Consider the following 12,679-nt stretch of genomic DNA (forward strand, 5'->3'; position numbering starts at 1 on the left):
TCTTATTTCTTAGTCACACTTCAGAGCTCAAGAGATTAGTAATTTTTCCATGTAAAAACATAAAATATGCAATAAATGATTGAGAAAACCAATTTAATTCAATTCTTTGTAACTTGTTAGTCAAATATCTTTTTTATCAGAGATCAATTATTTGACTAATAATTACAATGTATTTGATATGAAATGAAATGTATATTCACAGTAGAATAATTTACAATAGAAAAAAAATTGGGAACAGTATGATTTTAGTGTTCAGTAGGTTTTCTGGGGTTCCCATGTAACAGAGTGAAAACCTAGTACAAAGCCATGTCATAGAATATTTACTCATGTGGAAAAATGTTAATGCTACATATTAAATAAAAAATTTCTGTGGGCTACCCAATTTTTTTATAGCTTATGCCATTTTTCCTATAAACACAGTAGAAAGACTACAGGAACTTAATACTTAGTTTGGGGGTATGGAAGAGGGAGAAAGTATATATGATTTCTGATGGCTTATGAATTTCACTTTAGCTTTCCTAAGATTTTAAAGTTTCTTCATTGACCATCTGTTACCTCTGCAAATAGAAAAATCAGCTTTTGTTTAATTGCATTATCCACATCAACCAATATACATTGATGGTAGAGTGCCTACTTAGCAAGTGTGAGGCCTTGAGTTCAAATCCCAGTACTGCCAAGAATATTTATTGAACACCAGACCAGTGCAACATATTGTAGGAAGATATTTATCTTATTTTTTTTATTATTGTGCTGGGGGTTCATTGTGACCTTTACAAAAGTTCTTACACTATGTTGTAATGAATTCACCCCCTCTATCATTCCCCTTTATGTCCCCTCCCCCATTCCTGGAAGAGTCTCAATGGGTCTCGTTTCCCATTTCCATATATGTGTACATGATATTTCCACCATATTCAACCTCCTACACCCTTTCCTTGTATCCTCCGCCCACACTGGTACCAACTCCCCTGCCCAGGACCTGTATTGGCTTCTGTAGGAAGATATCTTTAAAAGACAATTTTTCCTGCCATCAAGGAGCTTCCAGGCACATTTCAGAAGAATTGTATGTAAAATATATAATGTTTTAAAAAATCAGTAAGGTTTAAGTAACAAGAGAAGCCAGGAATAGAAACAGGAGAAGCAACACATGACTCATTAAATGGTCAGGTCACTTTTTGTGGGGGATAACTTTTAATGTGATACAATATGAACCTAACTGACCCATACATTTTCCTTGCCTATGTGTACTAAAACCTGAATGAACTCCTCATCTGTGAATAGTCCCATTCCTGAGTTCAACTGCACTGGCATTTAATAAAGAACCATTTTGAAGCCTGCTAGTTCCTTGATTGCCAGCCACTTACTAACATGCAAGAGCTTTACCATGTACAGTTATCATTTCGATCTCTATTCTTTGTCTGAGGTTTTTATTTAGCTATAGATTATAAAACTTCCTTCTTTCCCTAGAGTTAAAAGATGGGACTGAGAAATGACATATCTTTGTGCTGTAGCACTCTTGACATATTTTCTTGGCTATAGAAGAAGAGGGTAGGGTAAGCTAAATACTCATTTAGCCAATAGGTATTTCTTGAGAGCACAATTCTTTATGCTAGTCAGTAAAGTGGCAAACTAAAAAGGGTTGAATGGAGAGTACTTAAATTTCAAATAAGAACCCTAACTTTGGTTGCTGACTCTCTCAATATTTAGCCAAGTTTGTTGATTCTTCCCACAGGAAAGCAATACATTTCTTAGCACCAATAAAAAAGTTTTTAACCTATAGTATCAGAAAATGATGCTTTAAAATTTCTCTGAATATTATATATGAGATAAGATAACACAAATAATTGTTGAAATATATTCTGTTACACTATACAGATTTTCACCCAGAATGATTTTCAAAACCACAAATGAGAATTGATTTTCCCCTAGAGGTGACTCAAGCACAGGATAAATTTACAAATTGTTACAATAAAAGTGATAACAAGGTCTTTATGTAATTTCTTCAGGCCTGATAAGTGAGAATGATGTAGGGATAAATATTCCCCCATAGAACTGTGAATTAGATAAATATAATTCACAAGTGCTATGGAAATGATTAATTTGTAATGAAATTTTAATTTTTCCTTATTTTTAAAATCATTCTTTCTTCCAATAAATTGCATACACATAAAAGAAATTAGATTTCAACAAAGAGTGCTACAATGTGAATGTCTTTTCTCATTGATTTAACAAAAAAGTTTATAAATCATGCTTTCTGTGAACAAAACAAATATGATTGCTCAAAGAGAAACATTAGTTAATTCCTTACAGGACATTTTTGTCATTTTGGGAATTGAACTCAGGGCTTTGAACATGCCAGGCAATTGCTCTACCACTGAGCTACATGCCCAGTCCTGAAAAAGAATTCTTTTTTTTCTCTTTATTGCTGTGCTAGGTGGGGGTACATTATGGCATTTACAAAGGTTCTTACAATGTATCAAATATGTCACACTTGAATTCAACTCCCACTCCCTTTTCCCCTCTTTCTTGGAATAGTTTCAATTGGTATCATTTTTCCATTTACATACTTGTGCATACATTTTTTGCACCCTATTCACCCTCCTAACCCTCTTTCCCCACCACCTCCCTCCTCCCACTGGTACCACCCCCTCATCACCCCACCCCCACACCCCACCCCTGCCACCTGCAGGACCTGTTCTGCCCTCCTGTTCTCTGATTTTGTAGAAGAAAAAAGAAGATACAAAGAAAAACATGACATTTTTGCTTGTTTGAGATAAAGGTATCTACATAGGGAGTGAAAGAGAACTCTTTAACAGCTCTTTTAACTAATAAAATTAACTTGTTTGGCACAAAAATCAGGATGTTCTAACCAATGAATGCTTTTACTCAAGTAACATATTTTGTGTAAAAAATATTCAGAGCATGTTTTCCCCATAATATTGTAAACTTATTTATCTGAAATAAAAATATTTTTAAAATTGGATATCAAGTCTTCTTTAAGTTAGTGTGCATTAATTGTAAAAAAGAGCTTCACTGTGATATCTCCATACATTTCCATAATGTACTTTGATTATATTCACCCCCTCCATTACTCTGAAATAAAAATATTTATGAAAGGATGACTTCGTAACATCATACCCACTTACATAATTATAAGCTTTTAAAGCACACAAGTCCTTTATCTAAATGAATATATTGTCACTTACATGATATAATATTTATATATCTGAAGCTAGTAATTCTGCTCATGAATTTATTGATGGAATAAATATAAGCATTCCATGAAATAACTCTCCTTCCTCCCTCCTTAGAAGTTACTATATAATATGTGCTGAATTCAGAATATTTGGAAGTGAATGGCAGTTGTTTGTTCTCTGCTACTTTTAGTCAACTGAATATTCTTAATGGTTTAAATTTTGTTTCCTGAAAAACTTAAAGTGCTGAATAATTTCAAGAAGAGAAAAAGAAGTTCCAAGATTGTTCCAAGGGTCCTTCCTGCCTCTCACAGCCATGAGAAGAGAAGTAAGTGTGATGGGGAGTTTGAAGGGCTTAGCAGGAAAAGCACTCTAATGTTGGGCAGTCAGAACAGTCAGCTGGGGTCTTGGAGAGCTCCTTATGCAACACCTTCATTTCACATGTGAGGAAGAGGAGCTATAAATGAGCCAACAGACTTCCCAAGGTCACATGGTTGGCTAACTCCCTCATAAACCTGCCCTCTTCTCTTTCTTCTCCTTCATGATCTTCTAGTAGCCTGAATGAGAGAGCAGGTCACCATGACTCTCTGCCTCACCTTCATTCACTCCCAGCTCCCATCACTGTGCCTCTGAACTGTCTCAGCTCTGGCCTCTTCTTTCTACTCCCTCTGCCTTCTTCCCAGTTCAGGTATTCATCATCTCTGGTCCATGTTATTGCCATAGTTCCTGAGTTGTTCTCCAGTGCTCCAAGCCTACTTTATGTCACTTTCTGTTGCCAGTCATCTTTTACACCCAGATCAGACTCCACTCTCTAGTAACCCAGTAACGAATGCCTGTTGCCCCAAGTTTCATTTCTGAAGGAGCTTACAGCTTTATTAAGAAAAATTGCATATATTAAAAAAGAAAAATAATCCTTATGATAGTTGAAATGATTTCACATTTATCATTCAATTTGAGTTTTACATGTGCTTCTGTATACCCAGTATATGCAAAAATTAAGGGATTTTTTTCCTTCTGTTTAATAGTTTATGTAAAAGTGGGCTTACATAATGCAATATATGTTATCAACATAAAAAAAACCTCATGAATCCACTTGTATTAGTCAGGGTTCCTTAGAGAAACAGAACCAGTAACAGATATGTATGCAATTACATGTATAGATAAGAGAAATTTATTTATTTTGAGATATTTATTTCTAATTTATTTTGAGACATTGGCTCATGCAAGTATGGAGGCCAAGAATCCTACTGTCTGCTATCTGCAGACTTGAAACTAGGAAACCTGGTAGAACAGTTCATCTCCTTCCTTCCTTTCTTCCTTCCTATGTATGCAGGTCTAAAGTAGCAGCTTTCTAAATGGTCAAAGGACACCTCGGGGATCAAGGGTAGTTGTTCCCCCAGGATAGGTAGTTTTAAGGAAGAACAGGTAGTTTTAAGGGAATTCACTTGTATATCCTCATCTTTGTGTACTTTTTCTTAAAACTGGTCTGGTTAAGAGGGTACCTGCTGTCCAGTCGTCAAATCATTCTCCATTCCCATCAAAACTGTACTTTTTACATTTTACAAAAGAGCTGAGTTTGTCACCCATCCTGAATCTCACTTTAAGTCACCTCGCAAAATGATAAAAACCTTCATAATTACAATGACACTACACAACATAAAAATTTGGTGAAAAAATTTCTCTAATTAAAACACTGCAAACCATCAGTGGGCATCAGACCTTTCCCCATCTTTCACTATTTCTGCCTAAGTTCATCTAGATGACATGATTTGAATGAGTACAATTTATGTTTAACAACCTTGGATTCTTCATTCTCTGAAAATTGTCCAAGAGTGTGTTGGTCCTGAGGAAGAATCTTGTGAGAGTAAAGCAAATATGCATTCTTATATTTGTTTTTCCATGTCTTTCATCAGCGATGAAAATTCATCAGCTGTGTTCTCTTAGAGAACACCTTCTCCATTCTTCACTTTCTCTTTTTCTGTAATTCCAGTTTAGATGTTTGTTCTTCTCAGTCTTCTCTGTGTTCCCAATCCTGCTTTCATATAGTTTCATCTCTTTATATTTTTTTGCTACATACTGGGCAGTTTCACCACTCTTCAATACATATTTATTTAACACATACTACATGGTAATTACTCTTTCAAGAACTTGTATGCCTCATTGAACAAAACAAATACATCCCTGCCTAAGAGGAGTATGCGTTTAAAGAGACAAAATGGGGAGGCAAACGATAAACAATAAATGATCTGGGTGTGGTGGTGCCTGCCTGTGATCTCAGCTATTTGAGAGACAGAGGCAGAAAGATCATAGTCTGAGGCTGGCCCAAGCAAAGTTAGCACAACAGCCTATCAGAAAAACAAACTAAAATCAAAAGGGACTGGGTGGGGGGATGGGTCAGCTCAAATGGTTCCATTCGCAATAACACACACACATACACAATGTGTAGAATGTGGAAAGTGGTAAATGTCAAAAAAGAGAGTAAGTAATTCCTTCTCTGTTTTTATTTGCCATTTGACCTATCAATTAGGTTTTTATTCTAAACTATATAATTTTTATATATCTAAATGTTCTATTTGAATATTTTCAGAACTATGTGGTCATTTTTAAAAGTCTGCTTCTTGTTCATTTAAAAAATTCTGTATTTTTTCTGCCCGGTAGCGAGGGGATGCGGGTAGAGGGAAGGGGTAGGGGAAAGGGAAGGGGTGGGAGAAAAGGGAGGGGGTGGGGCAAAGGGGGGAGAAATGACCCAAACATTGTACACACATATGAATAAAAGAAATTTAAAAAAACTGAAAATGTGCACACTTCAAAAAAATTTCTGTGTTTTACTGCTAAAATTATCTCATGAATAGTTATTTTATATTCTGTATTTAGTACCTACCATGTTAAAGTTTTAAGGATTTCTATACTTGTAGCTTTATTATTTCTGTTTACTCACACATATTCCTTTGTGTGCTTGGTAATTTATCTTTATTGGAAGCTTTTATTAAATTTAACATACCCCTTAAAAATTCTAAAGGCCTAGATGGAGACATGGCTCAAGTAGTAGAGTGACTGCCTAGCAAGAGTGAAGGCCTGAGTTCAAGCCCCAGTACCTCCAATAAATTAAAAAAAAATTCTAAAGGCCTAAATTGGGATGAGTTTTCCCTAGAGAAGATTTGGATTTCTTTGTGTTGGGGGCCAGGAGGCTCTGCAGATCTAAGATGATATTAGGTTGTCTGAGCACTCAGGTTTAAATATTGAAATTTCAAGGAGACTGGAGGTTACCAGGAAGTTGGAGTTGGAGTGAGAATTGGGCTTAGTATCTGACCCCAACACTGGTACCCACATTTGCTCCAATAGTAACCTCAGAATAATGAGGGTTTACTTCTCACCCTTTCCATATCAATCCTTTGCTTTAGTTTCAAGGGGAAAGACTTTAGGTGTCAGCCATTTCTCGTGGCTCTGGTGAGCTGAGCAATTCTTTAAAAAGCATTCTTTTTGTAACTTATTGAGGAAGTGGGGGTACCATAGTACCTTGTCTGCCATACTTCTGGAATTGAACTCAGCCCTAGGTTACCTTTCCAATTATTGTACTGCTTCTTCTAATTCCATATCCTTCCGCTCACCACACTCCCACCTCCGAATCTGGTCAACTTGCATTGCCACACTTGGTGCCCATATTCTTTTGGGTTGTAGTCTTTACAGTCACCCTCCTCCACTCCCAAGAAATGAACTTCCCACTTTCTTTTCTGCCCAGAGAAATCCTGTTCTTTAATCCATGATTAAAGTCAAGTGCTCTGAAAACCTTCCCTAACCACTATTTCTCACTTCTACCAGGGCAGAATTAATTACGCTCTCCTTTATGCTGGTATAATTAACCCAGATATCACAGTACATGACTGGGGTTCCTGCCAACTTGGCATTACAGGACCAGATCTCCTCCATCTGTGTGTCCCTAATGCACAAGTGTGGCCAATCATCACATCATCTGGGAACTGAACATAATTGTGGGAGTCGTGATTGAGGTTCTAGTTGCCTAACTCCCAATTCCTCCTCTTAGGCATTCACTGGTCTTGGAAATTGCTATTATTATCCAGTGAAGATTTCTTGGCTTTAGATGTGAGAGCTTTGTGGATGTTTTATGTCCCTCACACTTGCAGAGCATAATGTAGTAGAGTTGTTTCCTTTATCACAGCCCTCTGTCAATGGTATTTAAACTTTTACAAAATAGAATTGTCAGCCTAAAAGTTTTTATGGTAAAGATGATGTTATAATCTATAATTATATATAATTACAAGATTCCATTAAATATGATCACTATTGAGCTGCACGAATTTTCAGAATGGCTCAGTTCTTAAGAATTTTAAAGGTATGAAATTTGTATTCTTTGTTCAAAAATCACAATATAAGGTATGAAAACATTTTAAGCATAAAAAGATTTCTAACAATACCAAAAGATTTCAAGAAAAAGTGAAGGAACCTTTTCACTCTACCTTTCCCACACTACCACTTCCTCCTCACGTGTCATTCAAACATGGAGCAAGATGTTGATACAGATGGAGCTATGAGGTCACAGTGCCATTTCCTTTACCAGAGAGAAAAAAATCAGGTCAAATGAAGTCTGTTTTTTTTTCTATTATTGAATATTCATTTGACATCACCAGTAGTAAAACAAACAACCACATCCCACATGCAGTACCAAGTACTATGATAATGAATATGCTAATATAATTTTGCATTGGAATAGATTCTGATAGAAGGAGTTTGTGGGGTTCATAGCGATTAGGAAAGAGTAAGTGATTAATAGTGACTCTGATGAACAAAAATAGTAATATATCATGTTTAAGTTTTATAGAAAGTTTTTCTGTTAAGTATGGGAGATTTTTTTTACTGACATTTAATGAAAAGTAGTAATATTAGTGCCTTTTAATCTAGAAAGGCCTGGCTTTACAAGGCCTCTCTATCCCTAACTGCTATTAAACTAATACTTAGTTTCCTGTAAAATCTAAAAACAAAGCTCAGAAAGCCTATCCTCCTTTTATTTTTAAAAATAATAAAAGCAGAACATAAATTATGATGAAGAATTTATAAATGAAGTATGGTAAAAACAGTTTTTCACTTAATCTCTGGATGAAGGATTTGCACCCTAATTATAGCATAGAGTCTCATAGGAATGAGAGGAGACCTTGGAAGTAACCAGAGTGAGCACTTCACTGTACAGGTGAGGTAAGTCGGGCCCCAAAGAGATTGGATTCTCCATGACATACTGCAGGGAGAGTCTGCACCAGGGCCCCAGAAGTACTGGGTGATCTTCACAATACCTTGGGTTACAAAGGCTTTCATGTACATTATTATTGACTCAGAGAACCAAGTAAAAGAAGAACAGATCGTCCGAAGTGGTGTCACACAGTAGCCTGTGCAGTAACCAGAGACTTGCCTTCCACCCACCCACGGACGAAAGGATGATGCTGGTCACAAAAGTGGTATACCCTTGGATGCTCCGAGAGCATTTCCTCAGAGGACAGGGCTGACACTGGATGGCAAATTGCCCAATTTTTGTGGTAATGTAGGAGCAGGATGACAAATGTTCTCACATGAGGGACTTGAAACACTGCACAGTGATAACCAAACTCCACGTATTTCAAACTCCAGGTATTTCCCAAAACTATAGTGATAATGAAATAGGAAATAGTGACAGGAAAGGGCCCCCTGTGAATCAGATATTCTCTTTCTTCTTCCTTCCTTCCTTCCTTCCTTCCTTCCTTCCTTCCTTCCTTCTTTCTTTCTTTCCCTTCCTTCCTTCCTTCCTTCTCTCTCTCTCTCTCTCTCTCTCTCTCTCTCTCTCTCTTTCTCTGTCTGTCTCTCCCTCTCTCCCTCCCTCTATCTCCCCCTTCTTTCTTTCTTCCTTTCTCTTCCCAGAAAAGAGCAGTTATATTGCCCACTAGGACTGAGAATACACTAGAGATGCCACTAATTGAGGACACTCCAGTAGAAGAACATTCGGCAGTTATGTGAGGCAGAGCCAAGAGGGATTTACGATGAATTTAGAGAGAAAATAGTTCCTTCTGCCACCCAAGCTGGAGAAGTGGGGCAGATCAGTTACATTTACAGAGAGATAGCAGGGAGACTGCACATAGATGACATCAGAGTTGACCTGTGAGGGAAAGACAGAATTTATTTCTGAACTGACGGGAATTATATTGCCATTAAAGGGAATGAAGTGAATAGAGGTAGAAGGGCTGGGAAGTGTGGAGTGGGTATAGGAAAAAATGAGTAGATCAGTTTGACAGCCACAGGATTTGTGAGAAGGGGAGAGGTTAGCAAAATTGGAGAAGAGGTGTGTCTAGACAGAGAAGTGTTGCAAATACCTAGGAAGAGGTTTGACTCTTAGCCTCTAGGTGATGGAACAATGAAATGATTTGAAAAATGCCGTGATAAAATGGAAGTTGGCCTCAAAATGATTGAAATCAGGATTATTAGAATAGGGAAAGACAGGAAATGGGAAGCTCAAGTCAGAGCCCAAAGCGGTAAAACAGAAGGCAGGAAGTAAGGGCCTGATGTAGGGATGTGGTGATAGACTGAAGAAAAATAGAGATGCTTTGGTACTGAGCCTGATGCAGAGATGATATCAGATTGGGTGTGAGTCCAGTGTGATTAAGAGGAACTATATCATTGTCACAAAATCTGGTCCCTGAGGTTATTTTTTTCACATCATATTACATTTTCCACATAACCATCTTGCTAGAGAAATAATTCCTAATTTGCAGGCTACTCTGGGAATATATTTGTACCAAAATGAAGCAAACCAAAGTTAATGTTCCAAGTGAAAAGGCTTTGCTTGAAAAAGACTCCTCTCTCTCCTGGGGAAAATAATAGTACTGCTTTTGACCAGGGAAAGTTGTGCATCCAGGAGATGGCTATGAAAAGCCAGTCATGTTTGGAGCTCTCTTTGCCTTAACTTCCTCCCAACCCACTCTAAGAGCCTGCTAAGGCTGAGTCAGAGCCATGAAACTCAGGTTGGTTGGTTTTTTTAAACATCAACTCATTTTTTAAAATGTTTTTTATTGTTGTACTGGGGGGTACATTGTGATATTTACAAACGTTCTTGCAATATATCTTAGTTGGATTCACCCCTTCCATCATTCTCCTTTATTCCCTGTTCCCCTATTCCTGAAATAGTTTCAACATGTCTCAATTTTCCATTTTCATAAATGAGTACATAATATTTCCACTACATTCAGCCTCTTTCACACCTTTCATTTATCTTCCCCCTCCCATTTGTACCATCCCCCAGACAGGACTTGTTTTACCTTCCTGTTCTCCGGTTTGGGGAAAAAAGGGGCATTTTTTTGTTTGTTTAAGATAGCTCTACAGGGAGTTTCCTTGTGCCATTTCTCTGTATATATGTATTATAACTTGAATTGGTTCATGAGCTCTATAGTTCTCCTTTCTACCTTAGTCCCCCTCTTACAGTGATTTCAACAGGTTTAAAAATTCTATGTTCATTCTTTGTAATTCTTTATATGGTTTTTTTAATTTTCCTGAATTGGTTTCTTTACTAGAAGACATTCATTTTCTAAGCAATAAAATTAAGCTTGGACCTTGACTCTAGAACTTAATTCTCTTTATTATTCAAGAGAAGGAATTGTGAATGTGTTCCTTAAGAAATGGATGTCAAAAGCTTCCTTGGTAATAGAGGTAAATACATTTTTATATAGTGGTTTTGTGTAGTGATTTAAAAAGAATAACTTCAATGTCTTTTCTTCCTAGAAGGATAACCATAGACTCTTTCTCATAGGGAAGTGCTATGATCGTGTTAGTACTCCATAAATATCTATAAGATATCAGGAAAAGATTCTAAAAAAAAGAAAAGGACTGCATCTTTCCTCTCATATGTGGAACAAGCAATATGAAAAACAAGTCATGCTAAGGGAAGGTCACTAACAGGAGATGGAAGGTAAAATAAGAAAGTTAATAAGGTGAATATGGTTGATGTACTTTCTGTACAAGAATGAATATAGAATTTTTAAACCTGTTGAAACCACCATAAGAAGGGGACTAAGGTAGAAAGGAGAAAAATACAGAGGATGAATCAATTCTGGTTATAATATATAGATATAGATATAGATATAGATATAGATATAGATATGGAAATGTCACAATGTAACTATATAGCTATCTTATACAAACAAAAATGTCTTTTTTCAAAAATGGAGAAAAGGAAGGTAAGACAGGTCCCGTCTGGGAGTTGGCACCAGTGGGGGGAATGTAGGGAAAGAAGGTGGAAGGGTGAATATGTTGAAAATATTATGTACTCATGTATGAAAATGGAAAAAATGAGACCTGTTGAAACTATTCCAGGAATGGGAGGAGGGAGGATAGGAGAAATGATGGAAGGGTGAATTCAACTATGATATATTGTAAGAAATTTGTAGACTGTCACAACATATCCCCAGTACAACAATAACAAAAAGATTAAAAAATTAATTATTTAAAAAAGGAAGAAAAGGCCTAAGATGGGAACGATTTCAAGAAGCAATGTAACTCTAAGGCTGTTGTGCAGGGGGAGCCCAGCGGACTCTCTGCTACCTGAAAAGTCAATAGACCTTCAGAGAAAAACATCCAAACGACAGAATATTCACTTCTGAGAGTTATTTGATTTACTCATTTAAGATTTGACTAGAGTTGGGAATAGGGTTAGAGAAAAATATCAGTTCTAGAGATTCTAAATATGTTCTAAATTCTTTATCAACTTCAGTGATGTTGGGTTCAAGGACATCTTTGGAGATGTACAAAGGATCTCCAAGATGCATAAATTCTTCCTCATGAAGAGTCTAGAGCTCCAAATGACTTCTTAATTGTGACTTTGGCTATTTAACAAGTGGCTTATTTTTCCAGATTTACATTGTTTTGTGTAAACTAGATCAGAGGTCTGGTTTTTATGGCAGACAGTAATTAGAACAATTCATTAATTCTCAAAAGATAATCAGGAATGTCTGAATTGTATTTTACTTTATAGCCCCTGCAAAGGAAAAAGAGCATTTGATGCAATGCAACTAACAGCACTTAATAAAAATGAAAAGTTTTAAATAATAATGACATGGTGTGTCCAAATCATCCATACAATAGCATTATTTGATTATATAGGGAATGATGGAGATTTCCAAAAGGAAATAGAAATACAAGAATCCTATTTTTTATTGATAACAAGGGAGACAACTAGTCAGCTACCACAGAGGTATGTTGGAGAAGTTGCAAAGATGGATTTTAAGCCAAAGAAGATAAAGGTAAAACTATGCTTCTAGAAATTTGATGTCTCCCCTATGATTTAATGTGTTGCAGCCTAGGGGCTGGTGGAGTATGTCAAGTGGTATAGTGTCTGCCTAGCAAGTGGGAGGCCCTGAGTTCAAGCCCCAGTATTGCAAAATAAATAAATAAGTAAAAGTGTTGTAGTCCATACCAAATGTGTTCGCAAATTCAAAAATGCCCAAGTAATGATTATGAAT

The sequence above is a fragment of the Castor canadensis genome, chromosome 13, assembly GCF_047511655.1.
Source record: "Castor canadensis chromosome 13, mCasCan1.hap1v2, whole genome shotgun sequence".
In the NCBI taxonomy this organism is placed as follows: Eukaryota; Metazoa; Chordata; class Mammalia; order Rodentia; family Castoridae; genus Castor; species Castor canadensis.